We start from the raw sequence: 23,996 nt of genomic DNA on the forward strand, positions 1-23,996 counted from the left end.
AGGAGGCTGAGGCAGGAGAATCGCTGGAACCCGGGAGGTAGAGGCTGCAGTGAGCCGAGATCGCGCCGCTGCACTCCAGCCTGGGGTGACAGAGCAAGAGTTTGTCTCTAAGAAAAAAAAAAAAAAAAAAGAAAGAAAAGAAAAAAGCCTGGGTGGTGAGCGGTGGCTCAAGCCTGTAATCGCAACACTTTCGGAGGCGGCAGCTGGGCAGATCACCAGAGGTCGGGAGCTGGAGACCAGCCTGACCAACATGGAGAAACCCCGTCTGTACTAAAAATACAAACTTAGCCGGGCGTGGTGGCACATGCCTGTAGTCCCAGCTGCTCGGGAGGCTGAGGCAGGAGAATCGCCTGAACCCGGGAGGCGGAGGTTGCAGAGAGCCTAGATCGCGCCATTGGACTCCAGGCTGGGTAACAAGAGGGGAACCTCTGTCTGGGAAAAAAAAAAAAAAAAAAAAAAAAATTGTGAGAATTGTACTCACACCGCCGTCAAAATCTCATGTGTATTTCACACTTAGAGCACAGCGCCGTTAGAACTGACCGCATTTCCAGGGCTCCCTAGATACCTGTGGCTAGCGGCTGCCATACTACCCCGTGCTGGGCTGTAGAATGGGGATGACAAGACAGGGCGGCGGAGATTGGGATGGCGTGAAATGAGGGAAACACTCGCCCGCAGGAAAAAAATTAAATAGCCAGGGGGCACCGAAAGACTCAGTAGTCCACATGAATATCTTGATTATCTCGTAGCTGAGATAATGTAGGGTCCAGCTCTACGGGGTCCGTGGGTTTTCTCTTCGTGTGCGTGCGGAGGCGAGAGACGGTAGAGCTAAAGCCAGAAGACAAAGAGATAGGAAGAAAGACAGCTGGGCCCGGGGGAACCACTGCCACCAAAGCGGGGAGACAGGTAGTGGCCCCGAACGCCTGGAGGCGCTGCTATTTATTGTATTCAAGGCAAGGGGGCAGGGTAAGGAGTGCCAGTCATCTCAAATGATGGATAGGTCACGCGAGTCACGTGTCCACTGGACAGGGGGCGTTTCCCTTTGTGGTAGCCGAGGTGGAGAGGGAGGACAGCAAACGTCAGCGTTTCTTCTATGCACTTATCAGAAAGACCAAAGACTTTGGCGCTTTTACTAATTCTGCCACTGCTATCTTCTCAGAACTGAAAAGGAGGAGCCAGGTGTACAGGCGGAACATGAAAGTGAACCAGGAGGGTGACCACTGAAGCACAGCATCGCAGGGAGACGTTGAAGCCTCCGGCTGACGGCGGGCAGGCCTGGCTAACGTCAGGCCTCCCACAAGAGCTGGTGGAGCAGAGTGTTCTCTATCTCCCCTGGAGAGAGGGACATTCCCTTTCCCGGTCCGCTAAGTAACCCGGGTGCCTTCCCAGGCACTGGCGCCACCGCTAGACCAAGGTCTGCTAAGTAACCAGGGCCTTCCCGGGCACTGGCATTACCGCTAGGCCAAGGAGCCCTCAAGCGGCCCTTCTCCCGGCGTGAATGAGGGCTCACACTCTTGTCTTCTGGTCACCTCTCACTGTGGCCCTTCAGCTCCTAACTCTGTGTGGCCTGGTTTTCCCTAGGTAATCATAATAGAACAGAGATTACTCTGGTAATAGAACAAAGAGTAACGCTACAAACTAATGATTAATAGTAGTCAGATATAATCATATCTGTATCCCATCTCTCGTAAAACTTTTCTTATTCTAATTATTTTCTTTATTATAGTGGAACAGCTTGTGCCTTCAGGCTCTTGCCTCGGCACCTGGGTGGCTTGCCGCCCACAAGATAAGATATATTGCGTTGAACTATAATTTATGTTGATTGCTGAATGGTTTAGGGCGGGGGGAGGGGGGGGCCGCCTGATATTCTGCCCTGGAGGGGTGGCCTCACCCTAACCCTGGCCGTGGCTAATAATAAGGCCCACCTCTTAGGGCCGTGGAGTGAAATAAGTTTCGGAGGTAATGCGCGTAAAGCCCTCAGCCCTCCGCTGAAGTTGCGTTAAGGAAGGAGGAAGGGAGAGGTAAATGCTGAGCCCGCAGGCGGCAGTCTGTGCCTCGGAGAGAAACTTTATCCCAACCTTGCTGGGGGCCTTGACGCCCATCTTGCCCCAAGAGCACCCCGGCAGTCACCCCTGCCCTCTGGGGTCCTGCCACCCCGAGCCCGACCTTCCCCCTTTTCCCCCGCGCCGCGCCGGGCCAGTAGCCTCCTAACTGCGTCTTCTCTGTTGCGGTCTGTCGTGCTCATCACGTTTGCGTCGTTTCTTCGCTCCACAAACGTTTACTGAGCGCCTTCCACACGCCAGGCGCCAGACTCGCGCGGGGAAACAGGGATAAGCACTGAGGAGGGGGTCCCAGCCCTCCGTGATGGGATTTCAGAGCGGGAGATAAAGGGTTGCCCAGAAGGGTGGTGAGTGGAATAGCTGATATAAACAACGGCGGGGTGGGGTGGGGTGCGATGAAATACGCAGGAGGGCTGCTAGTCTTACATATGGGGCGGGTGCCGAGGGCCCTTGAGTAAGGGAGGCTTCCTGGACGGGTGACACCCAAGCGGAGTCCTGACGACCTGCGTCAGAAGTAGCCAGGCGAGGAGGAGGTGAAAGGAGAAAGGAATCCACGTCCCGAGCAGAGAGGCAGCTGTCCCTACACGGCACAGGACACGGTCCGTGCACAGAAGCCACAGGAGACGCAGGCACAGGGGCTGGGGAGAATCCTTGCCGGGCCCTCGCCGCCTCCCTCTGCCGGGTGTCTGGTGCCAGCCTCCTGCCTGGCGGAGGAACTCCAGCCCCTGCTCCCGGAAGCCCCTCCAGGCCTTCGGCTTCCCTGACTCGGCATGGGCCCCTCGTCCCCTCGGGTACGGGGCCGGTCTCCCCGCCCGCGGGCGACGAAGTAAAGGCCCAGCGCAGCCCGCGCTCCTGCCCTGGGGCCTCGTCTTTCTCCAGGAAAGCGTGGACCGCTCTCCGCCGACAGGTCTCTTCCACAGACCCCTCTCGCCCTCGCCCCCCAGTCTCTTCCGGTTCTGTCTTTTCGCTGGCTGGATACAAACAAGGAAGTCGCCCCCAGCGGAGCCCCGGCTCCCCCACGCAGAGGCGGCCCCGGGGGGCGGAGTCAACCGCGGAGGCCACGCCCTCTGTGGAAGGGCGGGGCATGCAAATTCGAAATGAAAGCCCGGGAACGCCGGAACAAGCACGGGTGTAAGATTTCCCTTTTCAAAGGCGGAGAATAAGAAATCAGCCCGAGTGTGTAAGGGCGTCAATAGCGCTGTGGACGAGACAGAGGGAATGGGGCAAGGAGCGAGGCTGGGGCTCTCACCGCGACTTGAATGTGGATGAGAGTGGGACGGTGACGGCGGGCGCGAGGGCGACCGCATCGCTTCTCGGCCTTTTGGCTAAGATCAAGTGTAGTATCTGTTCTTATCAGTTTAATATCTGATACGTCCTCTATCCGAGGACAATATATTAAATGGATTTTTGGAGCAGGGAGATGGAATAGGAGCTTGCTCCGTCCACTCCACGCATCGACCTGGTATTGCAGTACCTCCAGGAACGGTGCACTTCCCTCCGGGGATACATACGTGTGTTTCCTAAAAGTAGAGGAAGAAAGAGACAGAGTACCTGCGGGGCGGCTTGCACGCCCAGTACCCGTGACACGCCGGCTTGACTTAGCTGCTCCTCTTGAAGTACCATGAGGTTTCTGATCTGCGGGCGGTAGACGGTAGGCTTTGCGGCATACTTCCGTTTCCACTGTGACTACTGCGCTTTGGGAAGGCCACGACCTACTCCTTTGGAGGTCCTTAGATCTCAGCTTGGCAGTCGAGTGGGTGGCGACCTTTTAAAGGAATGGGATCCACCCGGAATTGAACTTCTTTCTCCTCTCTCTCTCTCTCTCCCCTCTGTCTCTCTCTCCTCTGTCTCTCTCCCCTCTCTCTCTGTCTCTCTCTCTCTCTCTCTCTCTCTCTCTCTCTCTCTCTGTCTCTCTCTCTCTCCCCCCCCGCCTCTCCCCCGCTCTCTCTTTTGGTTTCCCCCACCCCCTCCCAAGTTCTGGGGTACATGTGCAGGACGTGCAGGTTTGGAACATAGGTACACGTGTGCCACGGTGCTTTGCTGCACCTAGGTTGGAAGCCCCGCATGCGTTGGCTAATTGTCCTAATGCTCTCTCTCCCCTTGCCCCCCACGCCCCGTCAGGGCCCGGCGTGTGATGTTCCCCTCCCTGTGTCCATGTGTTCTCACTGTTCAGCTCCCACTTAGGAGTGAGAACATGCGGTGTTTGGTTTTCGCTTCCTGTGTCAGTTTGCTGAGATTGAGGCCTTCCAGCTTCATCCACCTTCCTGCAGAGGACATGAACTCATCCTTTTTTATGGCTGCGTAGTAATTCCATGGTGTATACGTGCCACATTTTCTTTATCCAGCCTGTCACTGATGGGCATTCGAGTTGGTTCCAAGTCTTTGCTATTGTAAATAGTGCTGCAGTAATCATACGTGTCCATGGGTCTTCCTAGCAGGAACTTCTTCCTCTTCAGCCCGCTGAGTAGCTGGCGCTTTAAGGCAGGTGCCAACGCACCGGCAACAGGCTTCCTTTTTTGCCCAGGAAAAACTGAGGTGCAGGTAGTATAAGCCATTTATCACGGAACGCACAGGAGCAGAACTCCAAGAAGTCCAAGCATCGTGGCTCCACCCTTCATGCCTGATGCACCGTTAGGCTCCGTTCTAGGTGTGTGTATCCTTTACGGGATCAGCCACCGGCAGTTGCCTTGCAACCACGATGACAAATCTCTGCCGGCTCTTTTGGGTCTCATCCCTGTATGTATACGTTGCATCCCAGCATAAAGATCGGAATGTTCCTTTCGCTGACCCAGTCTCTCACCCTCTCCAAACTCCAGAAATCTTGTCTGTCCTCCGAAGAACTCCCCCTGCTTCTTTCTCTAAAGGCTGTCTTCAGGCCGGGCACAGTGGGAGGTTCGCTTGAGCCCAGAAGGCCGCAGTGAGGTGAGATCACGCCATTGCACTGCAGCCCCGGCGGCAGAGCCGGAGCCCCGTCTCGAAACAAACAAACAAACATACAAACAAAGACAAAGAAAGAAAGAGCCCAGGCAACCTAGTGAAAACCTGTTCGGGCTGGGGCGTATGTGTACCCCAGCTATTCCAGAGGCTGAGGCAGGAGGATGGGTGGAGGTTGGGAGGTGGATGCTGCAGTGAGCAGTGATTGCACCACTGCACTCCAGCCTGGGTGACAGAGCCAGACCCCGTCCCAAATAAATAAACATAAAAATAAAGGAACCAGTTTGTAGAAAGCGGGAGAGGGTCCCAGTGAACTTCAAGCCTTCAAGCAACAGCTGTGGCTGGACAGGTCGGACCAGCAGGCTGGGGCAGTCGCCATCCTGGCAGGGATCATTGACCCTGATCTGTCGTCGGGAGGAGGAAGAGCTGATCTTACGCAGGGAGGGCAGGTGGACTATGTGTGGACTCTGGTGATCTGTTTGGGTGCCAGGTGTTACTCCCAGGGCCACCTGTAACTGTGAATGCGCAGGAACCCTGACTTGAGAAGGGCCTGGCCACGGGGGGCTCAGGCCCCTCAGGAATGAGAGTTTGGTTCCCGGTACCCAGGGAAACCACCAGCATCGGCAGAGGTGATAGCTGAGGAGGAGCGGGGATTTGGAGGAGAGACACAGGACGAGTACCGGGGGCAGCCCCGTGATCCACAACTGCTGCAAGAGGGGCTGTTTGTTCGACTCACTAGTCTTCTGCGGCTCTATGCGGTACTAAAGAGCAGAAGACAGAAGATACAAAAACCACAAAAATTAGCCGGGCGTGGTGCTGCGCGTCAATAATCCCAGCTACTCGGGAGGCTGAGACAGGAGAATCCCTTGAACCCGGGAGGCGGAAGTCTCAGCGAGCCGAGATCACGCCATTGCAGTCCAACCTGAGCGTCCGAGCGAGACTCTATCTCAGAAACTAAAGACAGAATGAAAGAGCCCGGCGCGGTGGCTTACGCCTGGAATCCCAGCGCTTTGGGAGGCCGAGGCCGGCGGATCGCCTGAGGTCAGGAGCTCGAGACCAGCCTGGCCGACATGGGGAAACCCCCCTAAAAATACAAAAATTAGCTGGGCGTGGTGGCCTACGCCTGTCATCCCAGCTACCCAGGAGGCTGAGGCAGGAGAATCGCTGGAACCCGGGAGGTAGAGGCTGCAGTGAGCCGAGATCGCGCCGCTGCACTCCAGCCTGGGGTGACAGAGCAAGAGTTTGTCTCTAAGAAAAAAAAAAAAAAAAAAGAAAGAAAAGAAAAAAGCCTGGGTGGTGAGCGGTGGCTCAAGCCTGTAATCGCAACACTTTCGGAGGCGGCAGCTGGGCAGATCACCAGAGGTCGGGAGCTGGAGACCAGCCTGACCAACATGGAGAAACCCCGTCTGTACTAAAAATACAAACTTAGCCGGGCGTGGTGGCACATGCCTGTAGTCCCAGCTGCTCGGGAGGCTGAGGCAGGAGAATCGCCTGAACCCGGGAGGCGGAGGTTGCAGAGAGCCTAGATCGCGCCATTGGACTCCAGGCTGGGTAACAAGAGGGGAACCTCTGTCTGGGAAAAAAAAAAAAAAAAAAAAAAAAAATTGTGAGAATTGTACTCACACCGCCGTCAAAATCTCATGTGTATTTCACACTTAGAGCACAGCGCCGTTAGAACTGACCGCATTTCCAGGGCTCCCTAGATACCTGTGGCTAGCGGCTGCCATACTACCCCGTGCTGGGCTGTAGAATGGGGATGACAAGACAGGGCGGCGGAGATTGGGATGGCGTGAAATGAGGGAAACACTCGCCCGCAGGAAAAAAATTAAATAGCCAGGGGGCACCGAAAGACTCAGTAGTCCACATGAATATCTTGATTATCTCGTAGCTGAGATAATGTAGGGTCCAGCTCTACGGGGTCCGTGGGTTTTCTCTTCGTGTGCGTGCGGAGGCGAGAGACGGTAGAGCTAAAGCCAGAAGACAAAGAGATAGGAAGAAAGACAGCTGGGCCCGGGGGAACCACTGCCACCAAAGCGGGGAGACAGGTAGTGGCCCCGAACGCCTGGAGGCGCTGCTATTTATTGTATTCAAGGCAAGGGGGCAGGGTAAGGAGTGCCAGTCATCTCAAATGATGGATAGGTCACGCGAGTCACGTGTCCACTGGACAGGGGGCGTTTCCCTTTGTGGTAGCCGAGGTGGAGAGGGAGGACAGCAAACGTCAGCGTTTCTTCTATGCACTTATCAGAAAGACCAAAGACTTTGGCGCTTTTACTAATTCTGCCACTGCTATCTTCTCAGAACTGAAAAGGAGGAGCCAGGTGTACAGGCGGAACATGAAAGTGAACCAGGAGGGTGACCACTGAAGCACAGCATCGCAGGGAGACGTTGAAGCCTCCGGCTGACGGCGGGCAGGCCTGGCTAACGTCAGGCCTCCCACAAGAGCTGGTGGAGCAGAGTGTTCTCTATCTCCCCTGGAGAGAGGGACATTCCCTTTCCCGGTCCGCTAAGTAACCCGGGTGCCTTCCCAGGCACTGGCGCCACCGCTAGACCAAGGTCTGCTAAGTAACCAGGGCCTTCCCGGGCACTGGCATTACCGCTAGGCCAAGGAGCCCTCAAGCGGCCCTTCTCCCGGCGTGAATGAGGGCTCACACTCTTGTCTTCTGGTCACCTCTCACTGTGGCCCTTCAGCTCCTAACTCTGTGTGGCCTGGTTTTCCCTAGGTAATCATAATAGAACAGAGATTACTCTGGTAATAGAACAAAGAGTAACGCTACAAACTAATGATTAATAGTAGTCAGATATAATCATATCTGTATCCCATCTCTCGTAAAACTTTTCTTATTCTAATTATTTTCTTTATTATAGTGGAACAGCTTGTGCCTTCAGGCTCTTGCCTCGGCACCTGGGTGGCTTGCCGCCCACAAGATAAGATATATTGCGTTGAACTATAATTTATGTTGATTGCTGAATGGTTTAGGGCGGGGGGAGGGGGGGGCCGCCTGATATTCTGCCCTGGAGGGGTGGCCTCACCCTAACCCTGGCCGTGGCTAATAATAAGGCCCACCTCTTAGGGCCGTGGAGTGAAATAAGTTTCGGAGGTAATGCGCGTAAAGCCCTCAGCCCTCCGCTGAAGTTGCGTTAAGGAAGGAGGAAGGGAGAGGTAAATGCTGAGCCCGCAGGCGGCAGTCTGTGCCTCGGAGAGAAACTTTATCCCAACCTTGCTGGGGGCCTTGACGCCCATCTTGCCCCAAGAGCACCCCGGCAGTCACCCCTGCCCTCTGGGGTCCTGCCACCCCGAGCCCGACCTTCCCCCTTTTCCCCCGCGCCGCGCCGGGCCAGTAGCCTCCTAACTGCGTCTTCTCTGTTGCGGTCTGTCGTGCTCATCACGTTTGCGTCGTTTCTTCGCTCCACAAACGTTTACTGAGCGCCTTCCACACGCCAGGCGCCAGACTCGCGCGGGGAAACAGGGATAAGCACTGAGGAGGGGGTCCCAGCCCTCCGTGATGGGATTTCAGAGCGGGAGATAAAGGGTTGCCCAGAAGGGTGGTGAGTGGAATAGCTGATATAAACAACGGCGGGGTGGGGTGGGGTGCGATGAAATACGCAGGAGGGCTGCTAGTCTTACATATGGGGCGGGTGCCGAGGGCCCTTGAGTAAGGGAGGCTTCCTGGACGGGTGACACCCAAGCGGAGTCCTGACGACCTGCGTCAGAAGTAGCCAGGCGAGGAGGAGGTGAAAGGAGAAAGGAATCCACGTCCCGAGCAGAGAGGCAGCTGTCCCTACACGGCACAGGACACGGTCCGTGCACAGAAGCCACAGGAGACGCAGGCACAGGGGCTGGGGAGAATCCTTGCCGGGCCCTCGCCGCCTCCCTCTGCCGGGTGTCTGGTGCCAGCCTCCTGCCTGGCGGAGGAACTCCAGCCCCTGCTCCCGGAAGCCCCTCCAGGCCTTCGGCTTCCCTGACTCGGCATGGGCCCCTCGTCCCCTCGGGTACGGGGCCGGTCTCCCCGCCCGCGGGCGACGAAGTAAAGGCCCAGCGCAGCCCGCGCTCCTGCCCTGGGGCCTCGTCTTTCTCCAGGAAAGCGTGGACCGCTCTCCGCCGACAGGTCTCTTCCACAGACCCCTCTCGCCCTCGCCCCCCAGTCTCTTCCGGTTCTGTCTTTTCGCTGGCTGGATACAAACAAGGAAGTCGCCCCCAGCGGAGCCCCGGCTCCCCCACGCAGAGGCGGCCCCGGGGGGCGGAGTCAACCGCGGAGGCCACGCCCTCTGTGGAAGGGCGGGGCATGCAAATTCGAAATGAAAGCCCGGGAACGCCGGAACAAGCACGGGTGTAAGATTTCCCTTTTCAAAGGCGGAGAATAAGAAATCAGCCCGAGTGTGTAAGGGCGTCAATAGCGCTGTGGACGAGACAGAGGGAATGGGGCAAGGAGCGAGGCTGGGGCTCTCACCGCGACTTGAATGTGGATGAGAGTGGGACGGTGACGGCGGGCGCGAGGGCGACCGCATCGCTTCTCGGCCTTTTGGCTAAGATCAAGTGTAGTATCTGTTCTTATCAGTTTAATATCTGATACGTCCTCTATCCGAGGACAATATATTAAATGGATTTTTGGAGCAGGGAGATGGAATAGGAGCTTGCTCCGTCCACTCCACGCATCGACCTGGTATTGCAGTACCTCCAGGAACGGTGCACTTCCCTCCGGGGATACATACGTGTGTTTCCTAAAAGTAGAGGAAGAAAGAGACAGAGTACCTGCGGGGCGGCTTGCACGCCCAGTACCCGTGACACGCCGGCTTGACTTAGCTGCTCCTCTTGAAGTACCATGAGGTTTCTGATCTGCGGGCGGTAGACGGTAGGCTTTGCGGCATACTTCCGTTTCCACTGTGACTACTGCGCTTTGGGAAGGCCACGACCTACTCCTTTGGAGGTCCTTAGATCTCAGCTTGGCAGTCGAGTGGGTGGCGACCTTTTAAAGGAATGGGATCCACCCGGAATTGAACTTCTTTCTCCTCTCTCTCTCTCTCTCCCCTCTGTCTCTCTCTCCTCTGTCTCTCTCCCCTCTCTCTCTGTCTCTCTCTCTCTCTCTCTCTCTCTCTCTCTCTCTCTCTGTCTCTCTCTCTCTCCCCCCCCGCCTCTCCCCCGCTCTCTCTTTTGGTTTCCCCCACCCCCTCCCAAGTTCTGGGGTACATGTGCAGGACGTGCAGGTTTGGAACATAGGTACACGTGTGCCACGGTGCTTTGCTGCACCTAGGTTGGAAGCCCCGCATGCGTTGGCTAATTGTCCTAATGCTCTCTCTCCCCTTGCCCCCCACGCCCCGTCAGGGCCCGGCGTGTGATGTTCCCCTCCCTGTGTCCATGTGTTCTCACTGTTCAGCTCCCACTTAGGAGTGAGAACATGCGGTGTTTGGTTTTCGCTTCCTGTGTCAGTTTGCTGAGATTGAGGCCTTCCAGCTTCATCCACCTTCCTGCAGAGGACATGAACTCATCCTTTTTTATGGCTGCGTAGTAATTCCATGGTGTATACGTGCCACATTTTCTTTATCCAGCCTGTCACTGATGGGCATTCGAGTTGGTTCCAAGTCTTTGCTATTGTAAATAGTGCTGCAGTAATCATACGTGTCCATGGGTCTTCCTAGCAGGAACTTCTTCCTCTTCAGCCCGCTGAGTAGCTGGCGCTTTAAGGCAGGTGCCAACGCACCGGCAACAGGCTTCCTTTTTTGCCCAGGAAAAACTGAGGTGCAGGTAGTATAAGCCATTTATCACGGAACGCACAGGAGCAGAACTCCAAGAAGTCCAAGCATCGTGGCTCCACCCTTCATGCCTGATGCACCGTTAGGCTCCGTTCTAGGTGTGTGTATCCTTTACGGGATCAGCCACCGGCAGTTGCCTTGCAACCACGATGACAAATCTCTGCCGGCTCTTTTGGGTCTCATCCCTGTATGTATACGTTGCATCCCAGCATAAAGATCGGAATGTTCCTTTCGCTGACCCAGTCTCTCACCCTCTCCAAACTCCAGAAATCTTGTCTGTCCTCCGAAGAACTCCCCCTGCTTCTTTCTCTAAAGGCTGTCTTCAGGCCGGGCACAGTGGGAGGTTCGCTTGAGCCCAGAAGGCCGCAGTGAGGTGAGATCACGCCATTGCACTGCAGCCCCGGCGGCAGAGCCGGAGCCCCGTCTCGAAACAAACAAACAAACATACAAACAAAGACAAAGAAAGAAAGAGCCCAGGCAACCTAGTGAAAACCTGTTCGGGCTGGGGCGTATGTGTACCCCAGCTATTCCAGAGGCTGAGGCAGGAGGATGGGTGGAGGTTGGGAGGTGGATGCTGCAGTGAGCAGTGATTGCACCACTGCACTCCAGCCTGGGTGACAGAGCCAGACCCCGTCCCAAATAAATAAACATAAAAATAAAGGAACCAGTTTGTAGAAAGCGGGAGAGGGTCCCAGTGAACTTCAAGCCTTCAAGCAACAGCTGTGGCTGGACAGGTCGGACCAGCAGGCTGGGGCAGTCGCCATCCTGGCAGGGATCATTGACCCTGATCTGTCGTCGGGAGGAGGAAGAGCTGATCTTACGCAGGGAGGGCAGGTGGACTATGTGTGGACTCTGGTGATCTGTTTGGGTGCCAGGTGTTACTCCCAGGGCCACCTGTAACTGTGAATGCGCAGGAACCCTGACTTGAGAAGGGCCTGGCCACGGGGGGCTCAGGCCCCTCAGGAATGAGAGTTTGGTTCCCGGTACCCAGGGAAACCACCAGCATCGGCAGAGGTGATAGCTGAGGAGGAGCGGGGATTTGGAGGAGAGACACAGGACGAGTACCGGGGGCAGCCCCGTGATCCACAACTGCTGCAAGAGGGGCTGTTTGTTCGACTCACTAGTCTTCTGCGGCTCTATGCGGTACTAAAGAGCAGAAGACAGAAGATACAAAAACCACAAAAATTAGCCGGGCGTGGTGCTGCGCGTCAATAATCCCAGCTACTCGGGAGGCTGAGACAGGAGAATCCCTTGAACCCGGGAGGCGGAAGTCTCAGCGAGCCGAGATCACGCCATTGCAGTCCAACCTGAGCGTCCGAGCGAGACTCTATCTCAGAAACTAAAGACAGAATGAAAGAGCCCGGCGCGGTGGCTTACGCCTGGAATCCCAGCGCTTTGGGAGGCCGAGGCCGGCGGATCGCCTGAGGTCAGGAGCTCGAGACCAGCCTGGCCGACATGGGGAAACCCCCCTAAAAATACAAAAATTAGCTGGGCGTGGTGGCCTACGCCTGTCATCCCAGCTACCCAGGAGGCTGAGGCAGGAGAATCGCTGGAACCCGGGAGGTAGAGGCTGCAGTGAGCCGAGATCGCGCCGCTGCACTCCAGCCTGGGGTGACAGAGCAAGAGTTTGTCTCTAAGAAAAAAAAAAAAAAAAAAGAAAGAAAAGAAAAAAGCCTGGGTGGTGAGCGGTGGCTCAAGCCTGTAATCGCAACACTTTCGGAGGCGGCAGCTGGGCAGATCACCAGAGGTCGGGAGCTGGAGACCAGCCTGACCAACATGGAGAAACCCCGTCTGTACTAAAAATACAAACTTAGCCGGGCGTGGTGGCACATGCCTGTAGTCCCAGCTGCTCGGGAGGCTGAGGCAGGAGAATCGCCTGAACCCGGGAGGCGGAGGTTGCAGAGAGCCTAGATCGCGCCATTGGACTCCAGGCTGGGTAACAAGAGGGGAACCTCTGTCTGGGAAAAAAAAAAAAAAAAAAAAAAAAATTGTGAGAATTGTACTCACACCGCCGTCAAAATCTCATGTGTATTTCACACTTAGAGCACAGCGCCGTTAGAACTGACCGCATTTCCAGGGCTCCCTAGATACCTGTGGCTAGCGGCTGCCATACTACCCCGTGCTGGGCTGTAGAATGGGGATGACAAGACAGGGCGGCGGAGATTGGGATGGCGTGAAATGAGGGAAACACTCGCCCGCAGGAAAAAAATTAAATAGCCAGGGGGCACCGAAAGACTCAGTAGTCCACATGAATATCTTGATTATCTCGTAGCTGAGATAATGTAGGGTCCAGCTCTACGGGGTCCGTGGGTTTTCTCTTCGTGTGCGTGCGGAGGCGAGAGACGGTAGAGCTAAAGCCAGAAGACAAAGAGATAGGAAGAAAGACAGCTGGGCCCGGGGGAACCACTGCCACCAAAGCGGGGAGACAGGTAGTGGCCCCGAACGCCTGGAGGCGCTGCTATTTATTGTATTCAAGGCAAGGGGGCAGGGTAAGGAGTGCCAGTCATCTCAAATGATGGATAGGTCACGCGAGTCACGTGTCCACTGGACAGGGGGCGTTTCCCTTTGTGGTAGCCGAGGTGGAGAGGGAGGACAGCAAACGTCAGCGTTTCTTCTATGCACTTATCAGAAAGACCAAAGACTTTGGCGCTTTTACTAATTCTGCCACTGCTATCTTCTCAGAACTGAAAAGGAGGAGCCAGGTGTACAGGCGGAACATGAAAGTGAACCAGGAGGGTGACCACTGAAGCACAGCATCGCAGGGAGACGTTGAAGCCTCCGGCTGACGGCGGGCAGGCCTGGCTAACGTCAGGCCTCCCACAAGAGCTGGTGGAGCAGAGTGTTCTCTATCTCCCCTGGAGAGAGGGACATTCCCTTTCCCGGTCCGCTAAGTAACCCGGGTGCCTTCCCAGGCACTGGCGCCACCGCTAGACCAAGGTCTGCTAAGTAACCAGGGCCTTCCCGGGCACTGGCATTACCGCTAGGCCAAGGAGCCCTCAAGCGGCCCTTCTCCCGGCGTGAATGAGGGCTCACACTCTTGTCTTCTGGTCACCTCTCACTGTGGCCCTTCAGCTCCTAACTCTGTGTGGCCTGGTTTTCCCTAGGTAATCATAATAGAACAGAGATTACTCTGGTAATAGAACAAAGAGTAACGCTACAAACTAATGATTAATAGTAGTCAGATATAATCATATCTGTATCCCATCTCTCGTAAAACTTTTCTTATTCTAATTATTTTCTTTATTATAGTGGAACAGCTTGTGCCTTCAGGCTCTTGCCTCGGCACCTGGGTGGCTTGCCGCCCACAAGATAAGATATATTGCGTTGAACTATAATTTATGTTGATTGCTGAATGGTTTAGGGCGGGGGGAGGGGGGGGCCGCCTGATATTCTGCCCTGGAGGGGTGGCCTCACCCTAACCCTGGCCGTGGCTAATAATAAGGCCCACCTCTTAGGGCCGTGGAGTGAAATAAGTTTCGGAGGTAATGCGCGTAAAGCCCTCAGCCCTCCGCTGAAGTTGCGTTAAGGAAGGAGGAAGGGAGAGGTAAATGCTGAGCCCGCAGGCGGCAGTCTGTGCCTCGGAGAGAAACTTTATCCCAACCTTGCTGGGGGCCTTGACGCCCATCTTGCCCCAAGAGCACCCCGGCAGTCACCCCTGCCCTCTGGGGTCCTGCCACCCCGAGCCCGACCTTCCCCCTTTTCCCCCGCGCCGCGCCGGGCCAGTAGCCTCCTAACTGCGTCTTCTCTGTTGCGGTCTGTCGTGCTCATCACGTTTGCGTCGTTTCTTCGCTCCACAAACGTTTACTGAGCGCCTTCCACACGCCAGGCGCCAGACTCGCGCGGGGAAACAGGGATAAGCACTGAGGAGGGGGTCCCAGCCCTCCGTGATGGGATTTCAGAGCGGGAGATAAAGGGTTGCCCAGAAGGGTGGTGAGTGGAATAGCTGATATAAACAACGGCGGGGTGGGGTGGGGTGCGATGAAATACGCAGGAGGGCTGCTAGTCTTACATATGGGGCGGGTGCCGAGGGCCCTTGAGTAAGGGAGGCTTCCTGGACGGGTGACACCCAAGCGGAGTCCTGACGACCTGCGTCAGAAGTAGCCAGGCGAGGAGGAGGTGAAAGGAGAAAGGAATCCACGTCCCGAGCAGAGAGGCAGCTGTCCCTACACGGCACAGGACACGGTCCGTGCACAGAAGCCACAGGAGACGCAGGCACAGGGGCTGGGGAGAATCCTTGCCGGGCCCTCGCCGCCTCCCTCTGCCGGGTGTCTGGTGCCAGCCTCCTGCCTGGCGGAGGAACTCCAGCCCCTGCTCCCGGAAGCCCCTCCAGGCCTTCGGCTTCCCTGACTCGGCATGGGCCCCTCGTCCCCTCGGGTACGGGGCCGGTCTCCCCGCCCGCGGGCGACGAAGTAAAGGCCCAGCGCAGCCCGCGCTCCTGCCCTGGGGCCTCGTCTTTCTCCAGGAAAGCGTGGACCGCTCTCCGCCGACAGGTCTCTTCCACAGACCCCTCTCGCCCTCGCCCCCCAGTCTCTTCCGGTTCTGTCTTTTCGCTGGCTGGATACAAACAAGGAAGTCGCCCCCAGCGGAGCCCCGGCTCCCCCACGCAGAGGCGGCCCCGGGGGGCGGAGTCAACCGCGGAGGCCACGCCCTCTGTGGAAGGGCGGGGCATGCAAATTCGAAATGAAAGCCCGGGAACGCCGGAACAAGCACGGGTGTAAGATTTCCCTTTTCAAAGGCGGAGAATAAGAAATCAGCCCGAGTGTGTAAGGGCGTCAATAGCGCTGTGGACGAGACAGAGGGAATGGGGCAAGGAGCGAGGCTGGGGCTCTCACCGCGACTTGAATGTGGATGAGAGTGGGACGGTGACGGCGGGCGCGAGGGCGACCGCATCGCTTCTCGGCCTTTTGGCTAAGATCAAGTGTAGTATCTGTTCTTATCAGTTTAATATCTGATACGTCCTCTATCCGAGGACAATGTATTAAATGGATTTTTGGAGCAGGGAGATGGAATAGGAGCTTGCTCCGTCCACTCCACGCATCGACCTGGTATTGCAGTACCTCCAGGAACGGTGCACTTCCCTCCGGGGATACATACGTGTGTTTCCTAAAAGTAGAGGAAGAAAGAGACAGAGTACCTGCGGGGCGGCTTGCACGCCCAGTACCCGTGACACGCCGGCTTGACTTAGCTGCTCCTCTTGAAGTACCATGAGGTTTCTGATCTGCGGGCGGTAGACGGTAGGCTTTGCGGCATACTTCCGTTTCCACTGTGACTACTGCGCTTTGGGAAGGCCACGACCTACTCCTTTGGAGGTCCTTAGATCTCAGCTTGGCAGTCGAGTGGGTGGCGACCTTTTAAAGGAATGGGATCCACCCGGAATTGAACTTCTTTCTCCTCTCTCTCTCTCTCTCCCCTCTGTCTCTCTCTCCTCTGTCTCTCTCCCCTCTCTCTCTGTCTCTCTCTCTCTCTCTCTCTCTCTCTCTCTCTCTCTCTGTCTCTCTCTCTCTCCCCCCCCGCCTCTCCCCCGCTCTCTCTTTTGGTTTCCCCCACCCCCTCCCAAGTTCTGGGGTACATGTGCAGGACGTGCAGGTTTGGAACATAGGTACACGTGTGCCACGGTGCTTTGCTGCACCTAGGTTGGAAGCCCCGCATGCGTTGGCTAATTGTCCTAATGCTCTCTCTCCCCTTGCCCCCCACGCCCCGTCAGGGCCCGGCGTGTGATGTTCCCCTCCCTGTGTCCATGTGTTCTCACTGTTCAGCTCCCACTTAGGAGTGAGAACATGCGGTGTTTGGTTTTCGCTTCCTGTGTCAGTTTGCTGAGATTGAGGCCTTCCAGCTTCATCCACCTTCCTGCAGAGGACATGAACTCATCCTTTTTTATGGCTGCGTAGTAATTCCATGGTGTATACGTGCCACATTTTCTTTATCCAGCCTGTCACTGATGGGCATTCGAGTTGGTTCCAAGTCTTTGCTATTGTAAATAGTGCTGCAGTAATCATACGTGTCCATGGGTCTTCCTAGCAGGAACTTCTTCCTCTTCAGCCCGCTGAGTAGCTGGCGCTTTAAGGCAGGTGCCAACGCACCGGCAACAGGCTTCCTTTTTTGCCCAGGAAAAACTGAGGTGCAGGTAGTATAAGCCATTTATCACGGAACGCACAGGAGCAGAACTCCAAGAAGTCCAAGCATCGTGGCTCCACCCTTCATGCCTGATGCACCGTTAGGCTCCGTTCTAGGTGTGTGTATCCTTTACGGGATCAGCCACCGGCAGTTGCCTTGCAACCACGATGACAAATCTCTGCCGGCTCTTTTGGGTCTCATCCCTGTATGTATACGTTGCATCCCAGCATAAAGATCGGAATGTTCCTTTCGCTGACCCAGTCTCTCACCCTCTCCAAACTCCAGAAATCTTGTCTGTCCTCCGAAGAACTCCCCCTGCTTCTTTCTCTAAAGGCTGTCTTCAGGCCGGGCACAGTGGGAGGTTCGCTTGAGCCCAGAAGGCCGCAGTGAGGTGAGATCACGCCATTGCACTGCAGCCCCGGCGGCAGAGCCGGAGCCCCGTCTCGAAACAAACAAACAAACATACAAACAAAGACAAAGAAAGAAAGAGCCCAGGCAACCTAGTGAAAACCTGTTCGGGCTGGGGCGTATGTGTACCCCAGCTATTCCAGAGGCTGAGGCAGGAGGATGGGTGGAGGTTGGGAGGTGGATGCTGCAGTGAGCAGTGATTGCACCACTGCACTCCAGCCTGGGTGACAGAGCCAGACCCCGTCCCAAATAAATAAACATAAAAATAAAGGAACCAGTTTGTAGAAAGCGGGAGAGGGTCCCAGTGAACTTCAAGCCTTCAAGCAACAGCTGTGGCTGGACAGGTCGGACCAGCAGGCTGGGGCAGTCGCCATCCTGGCAGGGATCATTGACCCTGATCTGTCGTCGGGAGGAGGAAGAGCTGATCTTACGCAGGGAGGGCAGGTGGACTATGTGTGGACTCTGGTGATCTGTTTGGGTGCCAGGTGTTACTCCCAGGGCCACCTGTAACTGTGAATGCGCAGGAACCCTGACTTGAGAAGGGCCTGGCCACGGGGGGCTCAGGCCCCTCAGGAATGAGAGTTTGGTTCCCGGTACCCAGGGAAACCACCAGCATCGGCAGAGGTGATAGCTGAGGAGGAGCGGGGATTTGGAGGAGAGACACAGGACGAGTACCGGGGGCAGCCCCGTGATCCACAACTGCTGCAAGAGGGGCTGTTTGTTCGACTCACTAGTCTTCTGCGGCTCTATGCGGTACTAAAGAGCAGAAGACAGAAGATACAAAAACCACAAAAATTAGCCGGGCGTGGTGCTGCGCGTCAATAATCCCAGCTACTCGGGAGGCTGAGACAGGAGAATCCCTTGAACCCGGGAGGCGGAAGTCTCAGCGAGCCGAGATCACGCCATTGCAGTCCAACCTGAGCGTCCGAGCGAGACTCTATCTCAGAAACTAAAGACAGAATGAAAGAGCCCGGCGCGGTGGCTTACGCCTGGAATCCCAGCGCTTTGGGAGGCCGAGGCCGGCGGATCGCCTGAGGTCAGGAGCTCGAGACCAGCCTGGCCGACATGGGGAAACCCCCCTAAAAATACAAAAATTAGCTGGGCGTGGTGGCCTACGCCTGTCATCCCAGCTACCCAGGAGGCTGAGGCAGGAGAATCGCTGGAACCCGGGAGGTAGAGGCTGCAGTGAGCCGAGATCGCGCCGCTGCACTCCAGCCTGGGGTGACAGAGCAAGAGTTTGTCTCTAAGAAAAAAAAAAAAAAAAAAGAAAGAAAAGAAAAAAGCCTGGGTGGTGAGCGGTGGCTCAAGCCTGTAATCGCAACACTTTCGGAGGCGGCAGCTGGGCAGATCACCAGAGGTCGGGAGCTGGAGACCAGCCTGACCAACATGGAGAAACCCCGTCTGTACTAAAAATACAAACTTAGCCGGGCGTGGTGGCACATGCCTGTAGTCCCAGCTGCTCGGGAGGCTGAGGCAGGAGAATCGCCTGAACCCGGGAGGCGGAGGTTGCAGAGAGCCTAGATCGCGCCATTGGACTCCAGGCTGGGTAACAAGAGGGGAACCTCTGTCTGGGAAAAAAAAAAAAAAAAAAAAAAAAAATTGTGAGAATTGTACTCACACCGCCGTCAAAATCTCATGTGTATTTCACACTTAGAGCACAGCGCCGTTAGAACTGACCGCATTTCCAGGGCTCCCTAGATACCTGTGGCTAGCGGCTGCCATACTACCCCGTGCTGGGCTGTAGAATGGGGATGACAAGACAGGGCGGCGGAGATTGGGATGGCGTGAAATGAGGGAAACACTCGCCCGCAGGAAAAAAATTAAATAGCCAGGGGGCACCGAAAGACTCAGTAGTCCACATGAATATCTTGATTATCTCGTAGCTGAGATAATGTAGGGTCCAGCTCTACGGGGTCCGTGGGTTTTCTCTTCGTGTGCGTGCGGAGGCGAGAGACGGTAGAGCTAAAGCCAGAAGACAAAGAGATAGGAAGAAAGACAGCTGGGCCCGGGGGAACCACTGCCACCAAAGCGGGGAGACAGGTAGTGGCCCCGAACGCCTGGAGGCGCTGCTATTTATTGTATTCAAGGCAAGGGGGCAGGGTAAGGAGTGCCAGTCATCTCAAATGATGGATAGGTCACGCGAGTCACGTGTCCACTGGACAGGGGGCGTTTCCCTTTGTGGTAGCCGAGGTGGAGAGGGAGGACAGCAAACGTCAGCGTTTCTTCTATGCACTTATCAGAAAGACCAAAGACTTTGGCGCTTTTACTAATTCTGCCACTGCTATCTTCTCAGAACTGAAAAGGAGGAGCCAGGTGTACAGGCGGAACATGAAAGTGAACCAGGAGGGTGACCACTGAAGCACAGCATCGCAGGGAGACGTTGAAGCCTCCGGCTGACGGCGGGCAGGCCTGGCTAACGTCAGGCCTCCCACAAGAGCTGGTGGAGCAGAGTGTTCTCTATCTCCCCTGGAGAGAGGGACATTCCCTTTCCCGGTCCGCTAAGTAACCCGGGTGCCTTCCCAGGCACTGGCGCCACCGCTAGACCAAGGTCTGCTAAGTAACCAGGGCCTTCCCGGGCACTGGCATTACCGCTAGGCCAAGGAGCCCTCAAGCGGCCCTTCTCCCGGCGTGAATGAGGGCTCACACTCTTGTCTTCTGGTCACCTCTCACTGTGGCCCTTCAGCTCCTAACTCTGTGTGGCCTGGTTTTCCCTAGGTAATCATAATAGAACAGAGATTACTCTGGTAATAGAACAAAGAGTAACGCTACAAACTAATGATTAATAGTAGTCAGATATAATCATATCTGTATCCCATCTCTCGTAAAACTTTTCTTATTCTAATTATTTTCTTTATTATAGTGGAACAGCTTGTGCCTTCAGGCTCTTGCCTCGGCACCTGGGTGGCTTGCCGCCCACAAGATAAGATATATTGCGTTGAACTATAATTTATGTTGATTGCTGAATGGTTTAGGGCGGGGGGAGGGGGGGGCCGCCTGATATTCTGCCCTGGAGGGGTGGCCTCACCCTAACCCTGGCCGTGGCTAATAATAAGGCCCACCTCTTAGGGCCGTGGAGTGAAATAAGTTTCGGAGGTAATGCGCGTAAAGCCCTCAGCCCTCCGCTGAAGTTTGCGTTAAGGAAGGAGGAAGGGAGAGGTAAATGCTGAGCCCGCAGGCGGCAGTCTGTGCCTCGGAGAGAAATTTTATCCCAACCTTGCTGGGGGCCTTGACGCCCATCTTGCCCCAAGAGCACCCCGGCAGTCACCCCTGCCCTCTGGGGTCCTGCCACCCCGAGCCCGACCTTCCCCCTTTTCCCCCGCGCCGCGCCGGGCCAGTAGCCTCCTAACTGCGTCTTCTCTGTTGCGGTCTGTCGTGCTCATCACGTTTGCGTCGTTTCTTCGCTCCACAAACGTTTACTGAGCGCCTTCCACACGCCAGGCGCCAGACTCGCGCGGGGAAACAGGGATAAGCACTGAGGAGGGGGTCCCAGCCCTCCGTGATGGGATTTCAGAGCGGGAGATAAAGGGTTGCCCAGAAGGGTGGTGAGTGGAATAGCTGATATAAACAACGGCGGGGTGGGGTGGGGTGCGATGAAATACGCAGGAGGGCTGCTAGTCTTACATATGGGGCGGGTGCCGAGGGCCCTTGAGTAAGGGAGGCTTCCTGGACGGGTGACACCCAAGCGGAGTCCTGACGACCTGCGTCAGAAGTAGCCAGGCGAGGAGGAGGTGAAAGGAGAAAGGAATCCACGTCCCGAGCAGAGAGGCAGCTGTCCCTACACGGCACAGGACACGGTCCGTGCACAGAAGCCACAGGAGACGCAGGCACAGGGGCTGGGGAGAATCCTTGCCGGGCCCTCGCCGCCTCCCTCTGCCGGGTGTCTGGTGCCAGCCTCCTGCCTGGCGGAGGAACTCCAGCCCCTGCTCCCGGAAGCCCCTCCAGGCCTTCGGCTTCCCTGACTCGGCATGGGCCCCTCGTCCCCTCGGGTACGGGGCCGGTCTCCCCGCCCGCGGGCGACGAAGTAAAGGCCCAGCGCAGCCCGCGCTCCTGCCCTGGGGCCTCGTCTTTCTCCAGGAAAGCGTGGACCGCTCTCCGCCGACAGGTCTCTTCCACAGACCCCTCTCGCCCTCGCCCCCCAGTCTCTTCCGGTTCTGTCTTTTCGCTGGCTGGATACAAACAAGGAAGTCGCCCCCAGCGGAGCCCCGGCTCCCCCACGCAGAGGCGGCCCCGGGGGGCGGAGTCAACCGCGGAGGCCACGCCCTCTGTGGAAGGGCGGGGCATGCAAATTCGAAATGAAAGCCCGGGAACGCCGGAACAAGCACGGGTGTAAGATTTCCCTTTTCAAAGGCGGAGAATAAGAAATCAGCCCGAGTGTGTAAGGGCGTCAATAGCGCTGTGGACGAGACAGAGGGAATGGGGCAAGGAGCGAGGCTGGGGCTCTCACCGCGACTTGAATGTGGATGAGAGTGGGACGGTGACGGCGGGCGCGAGGGCGACCGCATCGCTTCTCGGCCTTTTGGCTAAGATCAAGTGTAGTATCTGTTCTTATCAGTTTAATATCTGATACGTCCTCTATCCGAGGACAATGTATTAAATGGATTTTTGGAGCAGGGAGATGGAATAGGAGCTTGCTCCGTCCACTCCACGCATCGACCTGGTATTGCAGTACCTCCAGGAACGGTGCACTTCCCTCCGGGGATACATACGTGTGTTTCCTAAAAGTAGAGGAAGAAAGAGACAGAGTACCTGCGGGGCGGCTTGCACGCCCAGTACCCGTGACACGCCGGCTTGACTTAGCTGCTCCTCTTGAAGTACCATGAGGTTTCTGATCTGCGGGCGGTAGACGGTAGGCTTTGCGGCATACTTCCGTTTCCACTGTGACTACTGCGCTTTGGGAAGGCCACGACCTACTCCTTTGGAGGTCCTTAGATCTCAGCTTGGCAGTCGAGTGGGTGGCGACCTTTTAAAGGAATGGGATCCACCCGGAATTGAACTTCTTTCTCCTCTCTCTCTCTCTCTCCCCTCTGTCTCTCTCTCCTCTGTCTCTCTCCCCTCTCTCTCTGTCTCTCTCTCTCTCTCTCTCTCTCTCTCTCTCTCTCTCTGTCTCTCTCTCTCTCCCCCCCCGCCTCTCCCCCGCTCTCTCTTTTGGTTTCCCCCACCCCCTCCCAAGTTCTGGGGTACATGTGCAGGACGTGCAGGTTTGGAACATAGGTACACGTGTGCCACGGTGCTTTGCTGCACCTAGGTTGGAAGCCCCGCATGCGTTGGCTAATTGTCCTAATGCTCTCTCTCCCCTTGCCCCCCACGCCCCGTCAGGGCCCGGCGTGTGATGTTCCCCTCCCTGTGTCCATGTGTTCTCACTGTTCAGCTCCCACTTAGGAGTGAGAACATGCGGTGTTTGGTTTTCGCTTCCTGTGTCAGTTTGCTGAGATTGAGGCCTTCCAGCTTCATCCACCTTCCTGCAGAGGACATGAACTCATCCTTTTTTATGGCTGCGTAGTAATTCCATGGTGTATACGTGCCACATTTTCTTTATCCAGCCTGTCACTGATGGGCATTCGAGTTGGTTCCAAGTCTTTGCTATTGTAAATAGTGCTGCAGTAATCATACGTGTCCATGGGTCTTCCTAGCAGGAACTTCTTCCTCTTCAGCCCGCTGAGTAGCTGGCGCTTTAAGGCAGGTGCCAACGCACCGGCAACAGGCTTCCTTTTTTGCCCAGGAAAAACTGAGGTGCAGGTAGTATAAGCCATTTATCACGGAACGCACAGGAGCAGAACTCCAAGAAGTCCAAGCATCGTGGCTCCACCCTTCATGCCTGATGCACCGTTAGGCTCCGTTCTAGGTGTGTGTATCCTTTACGGGATCAGCCACCGGCAGTTGCCTTGCAACCACGATGACAAATCTCTGCCGGCTCTTTTGGGTCTCATCCCTGTATGTATACGTTGCATCCCAGCATAAAGATCGGAATGTTCCTTTCGCTGACCCAGTCTCTCACCCTCTCCAAACTCCAGAAATCTTGTCTGTCCTCCGAAGAACTCCCCCTGCTTCTTTCTCTAAAGGCTGTCTTCAGGCCGGGCACAGTGGGAGGTTCGCTTGAGCCCAGAAGGCCGCAGTGAGGTGAGATCACGCCATTGCACTGCAGCCCCGGCGGCAGAGCCGGAGCCCCGTCTCGAAACAAACAAACAAACATACAAACAAAGACAAAGAAAGAAAGAGCCCAGGCAACCTAGTGAAAACCTGTTCGGGCTGGGGCGTATGTGTACCCCAGCTATTCCAGAGGCTGAGGCAGGAGGATGGGTGGAGGTTGGGAGGTGGATGCTGCAGTGAGCAGTGATTGCACCACTGCACTCCAGCCTGGGTGACAGAGCCAGACCCCGTCCCAAATAAATAAACATAAAAATAAAGGAACCAGTTTGTAGAAAGCGGGAGAGGGTCCCAGTGAACTTCAAGCCTTCAAGCAACAGCTGTGGCTGGACAGGTCGGACCAGCAGGCTGGGGCAGTCGCCATCCTGGCAGGGATCATTGACCCTGATCTGTCGTCGGGAGGAGGAAGAGCTGATCTTACGCAGGGAGGGCAGGTGGACTATGTGTGGACTCTGGTGATCTGTTTGGGTGCCAGGTGTTACTCCCAGGGCCACCTGTAACTGTGAATGCGCAGGAACCCTGACTTGAGAAGGGCCTGGCCACGGGGGGCTCAGGCCCCTCAGGAATGAGAGTTTGGTTCCCGGTACCCAG

At 56.2% G+C, this 23,996-nt stretch overlaps 4 non-coding genes across 4 annotated transcripts; all 4 read left to right on the forward strand.

Annotated features, from left to right (window-relative positions):
• Positions 1 to 3,362: 3,362 nt before the first annotated feature.
• LOC129018558 (U2 spliceosomal RNA) lies at positions 3,363 to 3,553 on the forward strand. The gene has a single exon (XR_008495369.2). It is a non-coding gene; the product is annotated as a U2 spliceosomal RNA (small nuclear RNA).
• A 5,942-nt stretch (positions 3,554 to 9,495) lies between these two features.
• LOC134738783 (U2 spliceosomal RNA) lies at positions 9,496 to 9,686 on the forward strand. Its single transcript, XR_010124803.1, has one exon. It is a non-coding gene; the product is annotated as a U2 spliceosomal RNA (small nuclear RNA).
• A 5,941-nt stretch (positions 9,687 to 15,627) lies between these two features.
• Positions 15,628 to 15,818, forward strand: LOC134738784 (U2 spliceosomal RNA). Its single transcript, XR_010124804.1, has one exon. It is a non-coding gene; the product is annotated as a U2 spliceosomal RNA (small nuclear RNA).
• Positions 15,819 to 21,761: 5,943 nt separating this feature from the next.
• Positions 21,762 to 21,952, forward strand: LOC134738785 (U2 spliceosomal RNA). The gene has a single exon (XR_010124805.1). It is a non-coding gene; the product is annotated as a U2 spliceosomal RNA (small nuclear RNA).
• The last annotated feature ends 2,044 nt before the right edge of the window (positions 21,953 to 23,996 follow it).

The sequence above is a fragment of the Pongo pygmaeus genome, chromosome 19 (genome assembly GCF_028885625.2).
Source record: "Pongo pygmaeus isolate AG05252 chromosome 19, NHGRI_mPonPyg2-v2.0_pri, whole genome shotgun sequence".
Taxonomy (NCBI): Eukaryota; Metazoa; Chordata; class Mammalia; order Primates; family Hominidae; genus Pongo; species Pongo pygmaeus.